This window comes from Triticum urartu, chromosome 5 (assembly GCF_003073215.2).
Source record: "Triticum urartu cultivar G1812 chromosome 5, Tu2.1, whole genome shotgun sequence".
Taxonomy (NCBI): Eukaryota; Viridiplantae; Streptophyta; class Magnoliopsida; order Poales; family Poaceae; genus Triticum; species Triticum urartu.
Window position 1 is genome coordinate 301142061 of NC_053026.1, and position 6452 is coordinate 301148512.

The 6452-nt window shown below is 40.6% G+C and overlaps 1 long non-coding RNA gene across 3 annotated transcripts; it reads left to right on the forward strand.

Moving 5' to 3' along the window:
- The first annotated feature begins 2357 nt into the window (after positions 1–2357).
- Positions 2358–6442, forward strand: LOC125508700. 3 transcript variants are annotated; one of them, XR_007283720.1, is made up of 4 exons: positions 2359–4250; positions 4319–4370; positions 4496–4966; positions 5722–6442. It is a non-coding gene; the product is annotated as an uncharacterized LOC125508700 (long non-coding RNA). The 3 variants fall into 3 exon arrangements; XR_007283719.1 differs by having other exon boundaries at positions 2372–4250; positions 4731–4966; XR_007283718.1 differs by having other exon boundaries at positions 2358–4250; positions 4319–4966.
- Positions 6443–6452: the final 10 nt, after the last annotated feature.

Sequence of the window (6452 nt, forward strand, 5' to 3'; positions counted from 1 at the left end):
AGTAAATTTTTTAAGAAATTCTCTCATGCTTCACTTAAATTATTTTGAGAGAAGAAAAATTGTATGCTCATGTTCTTCACTTAGATTTGTTTGAGCTATCAAAAGCAACAGATAAAACTAGTCCCAAAGTGATAGATATTCAAGGGGGATATAATAAAAACTTTCATGAAGATCATTGAACAAAATAAACTTGATTCCTTGTAATAGTTTTGCGATATGATGATATAATACATGAGTCATGTCGATGAGTAATTATGCTTTAGTAAGAATATTGGTTTTAAGGTTTGTGATTCCCTATGCAAGCACGAAATTCAATAGTTATGCAATGAAATTATATCCTACTTGTGGTGCATTATTCGGTGTTAGTTATACTTAATGCTCGCTTATGAGATTTTTCGTTTCTTGGTTGGACGCTTCTCAATCTTTTGCTAGCCTTCATTTGCACTAAGTATGATCACTACTTGTGCATCCAAAATCTTTAAACCAGATTTGCCACATGAGTCCACTATACCTACCTATATGCGGTATTCTTTTGCCGTTCTAAGCAAATTTGTATGTGCCATCTCTAATTTTCAAAATAAACTTCTCTTTTGTGTGCTTGTACCGCTCATGAAACGATAGTGGGTGACTGATATGTTTTCATGCTAGATGTGTTATTATCAAGATGAGTGTTTTTTCACTTGTCATTGCACGAGAGTACGGCAAAGTTATTAGGGATGTCCAGTCCCGAAATGAAAAATGGATTTACTTTATGTTGTCAAATAATAAATTCCTTGAAAAGTGTTGGTATGGATGGCACCGGTGGATTCGGTTAGCCGTGGAATGTGAAAGTATGATGGAAAAAGGAATAAACTTTTTTTCTGTTTGGGAACCGCCTATGATATATCTAGCATGGGAAGTATTGGGAACTACTCGATCGTTTTCGTTGACAGGAAAAGCATGCCACCTAAAATGTTTTTATCTCTATCTTTTTCGCTTTGAGCTCTGTCACCTCTACAAATCCCTACTTCCCTCTACGAAGGGCCTTTCTATTTACTTTATGCAATTTTTATTTTGAGTCTCCATCTTCTCTTATAAAGCACCAACTAAGAGGCACTATGATCGTACTTGAGCATTGGGTGTGGATAATATGCGAGTGTGTTTGATGAATGGATCAATGGTTGAGCATAATGGGCTAGGGATAACTTGCTTTAGTGTTGATATTTTGAAAGACATGGTTGCTTGTTGATATGCTTGAGTATTGAAATCTTCATGTCAAAACTAGACTATTGCTTTCAATCATATAAAAGTCCAAATGTCCATGCTACAAACAAAAGAATATGTGATGAGCATGTTAGGCAACATTCCACATCAAAAATTATGTTTTTATCATTTACCTACTCGAGGACGAGCGGGAATTAAGCTTGGGGATGTTGATACGTCTTCAACGTATCTATAATTTTTGATTATTCCATATTGTTATATTATCATTCTTGGATGTTTTATAATCATTTTATAGCAACTTTATATAATTTTTTGGGACTAACCTATTGACATAGTGCTCAGTGCGAGTTGTTGTTTTTTGCTTGCTTTTTACTTCACGGAAAATCAATACCAAACGGAGTCCAAACGCAGCGAAACTTTTTGGAGAATTTTTCTGGGCCAGAAGACACGGGATGGGCCAAAGAAGTACCAGAGGGGTGCCCTGAGGGGGGCACAACCCACCTGGGCACGTCTGGGGGCCCAGGCACGCCCTGGTGGGTTGTGCCCACCTTGATGGCCTCCCACACCGCCTCTTTGCTCTATAAATACCCAAAACCCTAGGGGAGTCGATGAAAATTAATTCCAGCCGCCGCAAGTTCCAGAAACCACACATCCAATCTAGACACCATCACGGAGGGGTTCATAATCCTCATTGGTGCCTCTCCGATGATGTGTGACTAGTTCATTGTAGACCTACGGGTCCGTAGTTAGTAGCTGGATGACTTCTTCTCTCTCTTTTGATTCTCAATACAATGGTCTCTTAGATATCTATTCGACGTAACTCTTTTGCGGTGTGTTTGTTGGGATCCGATAAACTTTGAGTTTATGATCAGATCTATGTTTTTATCCCTGAAAGTTATTTGAGTCTTTTGATCTCTTATATGCATGGTTACTTATAGCCCCATATTTCTTCTTCGAATCTTTGGTTTAATTAGGCCAAGTAGATCGATTTTTCTTGCCATGGAAAGAACTGCTTTGTGATGGGTTCGATCTTACGGTGCTCAATCCCAAGGGGAAACGACATGTATGTCTCGTTGCTATTAAGGATAACAAGATGTGGTCTATTCCTATATGAGATCTATTTTTATTTGCTTTTATTTTCATATCTATTAATCCAAAAACCCTAAAATATGTTGCTACAATTTTTATTTATTTATTTTATTTCCCGTTCCCGTGAGATCTATTTATTCAATTTACTATAATTTTTATCTATCTTTTACCAGGGAGAGATTGACAACCACTCTTTTACGTCGGGTTGCAAATATTTGTTTATTGTGTGCATGTGTCGTTCACGTAGTGTTGCGTGGTTCTCCTACTGATTCAATAAACTTGGTCTCGTCATTGAGAAAAATACCTATCGTAGTTGTGCTGCATCATCCCTTCCTCTTTGAGAAAATACCGACATAGTTCAAGCCGTATTAGCCAGCTCCAGTACGACGATTGTGTTGGCACCGACAAGATAGGAAGCATCTGGGGCGGTCGGCGGCTGGATGGGTCTAGGCGAGAAGTCAAGGAGGCGGGCGTGAGAGCGAAGGGAGTGCAAAAGTAAAGAGAAGAGGTTTCCATCCGCACTGGGTGATGTTGACGCGGACGAGTCCAACATGGCAGCGAACATGCATACAACCGGACTCCAACAAGTCGACCCACGGTTTGGAGAAATGGGGCATCGGCTTGACGTGTTGGGTTAGTTTTCCAGCCCAGTTGTGGATGCAAAGAGACAAACGAACATGTGCGAGCATTTTATGGCTGCCCCTTGGGAGATGCCCTAATGAGTTAAATTTGAGAAGGATATAGATCAGTAATTCGCGTATGAGTCGAGGCTACTTACCTACACCCGGTGAACAGTTAATTCTTAGAAAAAAAAGTAAAACAATATGTTTTTTTCTACATCAAAGATGCTCAAATGCTCAAGGATGATGAAATAATTTCGTGGTGTTTAAACATTCGAGGAGCTCTAAGAAAAAAAATTGACCCAAACATTGTACTTTTTTGAAGTTTTTTTACTACCAAATTTTGTTGTTTTTAACACAACCTCCTCGAATGTCCAAACACCACTAACTTTTGCACATACATCACACATTCAAGCATTTTGGATGAGAAAAAAAAATAGGTTTTAAAATTCAGATTTGTTTGATTTTTTTTTCCATTTTAAATGAATTTATTGTTCACTTCCAATGCACCCAGGCACCGAATCGTTGCACTTAGATATAGATGCTCTACATAGGCAAGGGCATGTTCTTCTGATCATATCATCGTACTCAGCGTACCACATCGTCAATGGAGTTGGCAAAGTATGACTAAGAGCATCTCCAAAAGCTGCCCTATTTTAAGACGTCAAAAGTTGATGGAGTAAAAAGTTTGGACACGAGAACTGGTATTTTAGGCACGAGCAAATGTGGTCTCCAACAGCAGCTCTATAATAGAGCACGACTGCTCCAAGGCTGCACCATATCTTTATTTTAGACATATCATCAAACTGTTGCAGTGCACAATTACAACACCTCTCAGTAGCCCTTGCCAGGAAACGATGCAAAAAAGAATCGATTAATTCGGGAGAAGTTTCTCCCTAATAATAATAAAGCACGGATTAAGTTTCTGGATTCACCGTCGTGGCGCTCTTGTAAAAAAGTCCCTGATGAATTACGTGTTGAACGCGCAGTCCTATTTTAAGTTTGTAGAGAAAACGTTTCGTGGATCGACTTGGGCCTTACGAGCGAACAGAAAAACATAGGCACACACGAGCACGAGGGCTCGCCTTCGATGCGTACGGGTACGCCGCTGCCGCCGCCGCTGCCGCACGCCGCCTCTGCGGCCATCCGCCGCCGCTGCCGCGCGCGGCCTCTCTGCCACCCGTCGCCCCGTTCTCCTTCCCCTCCCCATCCGTCCCAATCTTCTCCGGCGCCACCTGAAGCCCCCTCAACCTGCAACCTCCTGCCATCGAGCCCTTCTAATCTCGCTGGACCATGGACTTAACCGGAACGCCGTCCTGCTAGCCGTGCCCACTTGAGGTACGTCTACAATCTGTAAAAGTTGTTTTATTCAATTCGATTTGATTCTTGACTATGTCAATCTGCAGCGAGGAGAGAGTGGTGAGGCGGCTTAGTGAGGCTCAGGACGGCGTCTCGCATGTAAGTACGCCACTCCTGCGTCTCTATGCTAATCCGAGTGCAGTACTCTACACAATGCTCTACTTCTTCCTAAAAAATATCTGTTGAATGCCCCATGACTGGTTTGCACTTCTGGTGTTCGACAGTATGCCTAAGCAGTGACCGCATCCACGATGTTATTCAGTTCTTTGTCTCATGTAAGAGTATTATGATATATGAGATGCTTGAATGAAGGGATCCTTGATTAATTTGTCCACAAGTAGCCCAAGGATTTGGGAGTTTAGGGTTTGTTATGAGTAGTTAGCTGCCTGTGATGTGTGCCCAAACAAATTGTCATGTAAATCATTATGAACACTTGATTTTCTTGTGGCGCCATCCAAGTGGGCGGAGGCAGCGGCTGCCACCACGGTGTCATCCTTCTCCCACACCTTCGTCGCGGGACCGGATTCACAATGACGCCATCGCATCTAGCGACGACGCAAGCTCATGTGGGTGCCGCAACTTCCAAGGACATGGGAGTCTCCATGGGCAGCGAGTACGTGAGCACACTCACACACCACAGCTCTCAAGGATGCGGGAGCCACCTCAGCCCGCGAGGACTCGTGAACCATGCTCAGGTATAACAGTTGTTCTTTATGTAGCCTACTCACCCCGCCGTGAAATTCCAGTCTGATCTGTAGTATTCTTTTGCTCTCCTATTTTGAGGTTGGATTGTATGCAATAACAGTTTGTGTAAATATCTGAGGGTAAAGACAGCTCATGGATATGCCTCTGTGACCAGACCTCTCTATGTATCCTTTTCTATAAACTAATAGTTGTCCTTGCCATACTAATTGTGTGCTTTTCTATTAGAAAATCTCAGGGTAAAGACATCCCATGGAGATGCCTATGTGACCAGACCTCTCTATATATCCTTTTCTATAAACTAATAGATGGCATTGCCATACTAATTGTGTACTTTTCTATTAGAAAAGCACAAGAGATTTGCTTCTGTACTCCTAATTAATCTGGTTTAGTTTCAGCATAATTGTTCTTAGTCATTATCCTCAAATATTTAATATGAACTAATGCAGTCACGACACCATATTTCTTCCCCTGCTATACACCTATATCACTATACCAATTTAAATATAGGGAGCTGCCTATGGACTTGGAAGCCTGAAAAAGGAAAATAGTAAACAACTTTGAGTCTCACAATCAAAATTGAGACGATATTGTATAGATTTAATTGGAATTATGTGAAAATTGTAGTGTGCCTTATCTATTTCCTTATCTGTTGTTATGTATTATTTGTATAGTTACTGTTTTCAATGTTTAAATTAACCTTATGTAATTTCTGAAAAAACTGAAAGATGCATAAATGGATAAGCAGGTGAAGATATTATTGTTATGCTGATCATGGAGGATGGATATTTCTTTGAGCTTCTATTGTCGATAGGGACGCTGTAGTGAGATTTCTATCGAACTGAAGATATTGAAGTTGAAGGTTGGCACTCGTGGGGCTTGCTTGTATGAGCACTGTTAGGTATGTGGTGTCAACAAGTTACCCTTAGAAGTATACTAAACTTATGTACGCAAATATCACTAGCTTTTGCACGCACGTGGGTGCTAATTCTTCCTTGGATTTTTCGAACACAAATAGCACTACCTTTCATTTCACACACCAGGGTGCTAATTCTTCAAAGTATAATTCTATAAAATATGAATTTAAATTTAGGTAGGTCTATCTTACATATGCAAACTCATCTCAGGCATTTTCCTTTAGCTACACAATTTAGTCAAGTTCTCTTTTTGTATTACCATTCAGCAAACCTCTATATTTAATTACTCGCCTAACCAAGAGAATGAGTTACTATTTAGTTTCTTCTGATCTGCTCTGTTGCAAATTAGGCAATCTTACACACTAGCTCGAAATGATATTCTTTAATGTTCATAAGAATAATAATTGTAATACGACACCAATTTGGACATAAATGTGAAGTTAGTGTAGAAAATTTTATATAGAGAAAATCACGGTTTTTTATTATTATACAGGGAAACCATAAATCAAGAACCACCTCTGACACCCCCCCCCCCCCCCCCCCCCCCCCCCCCCCCCCCCCC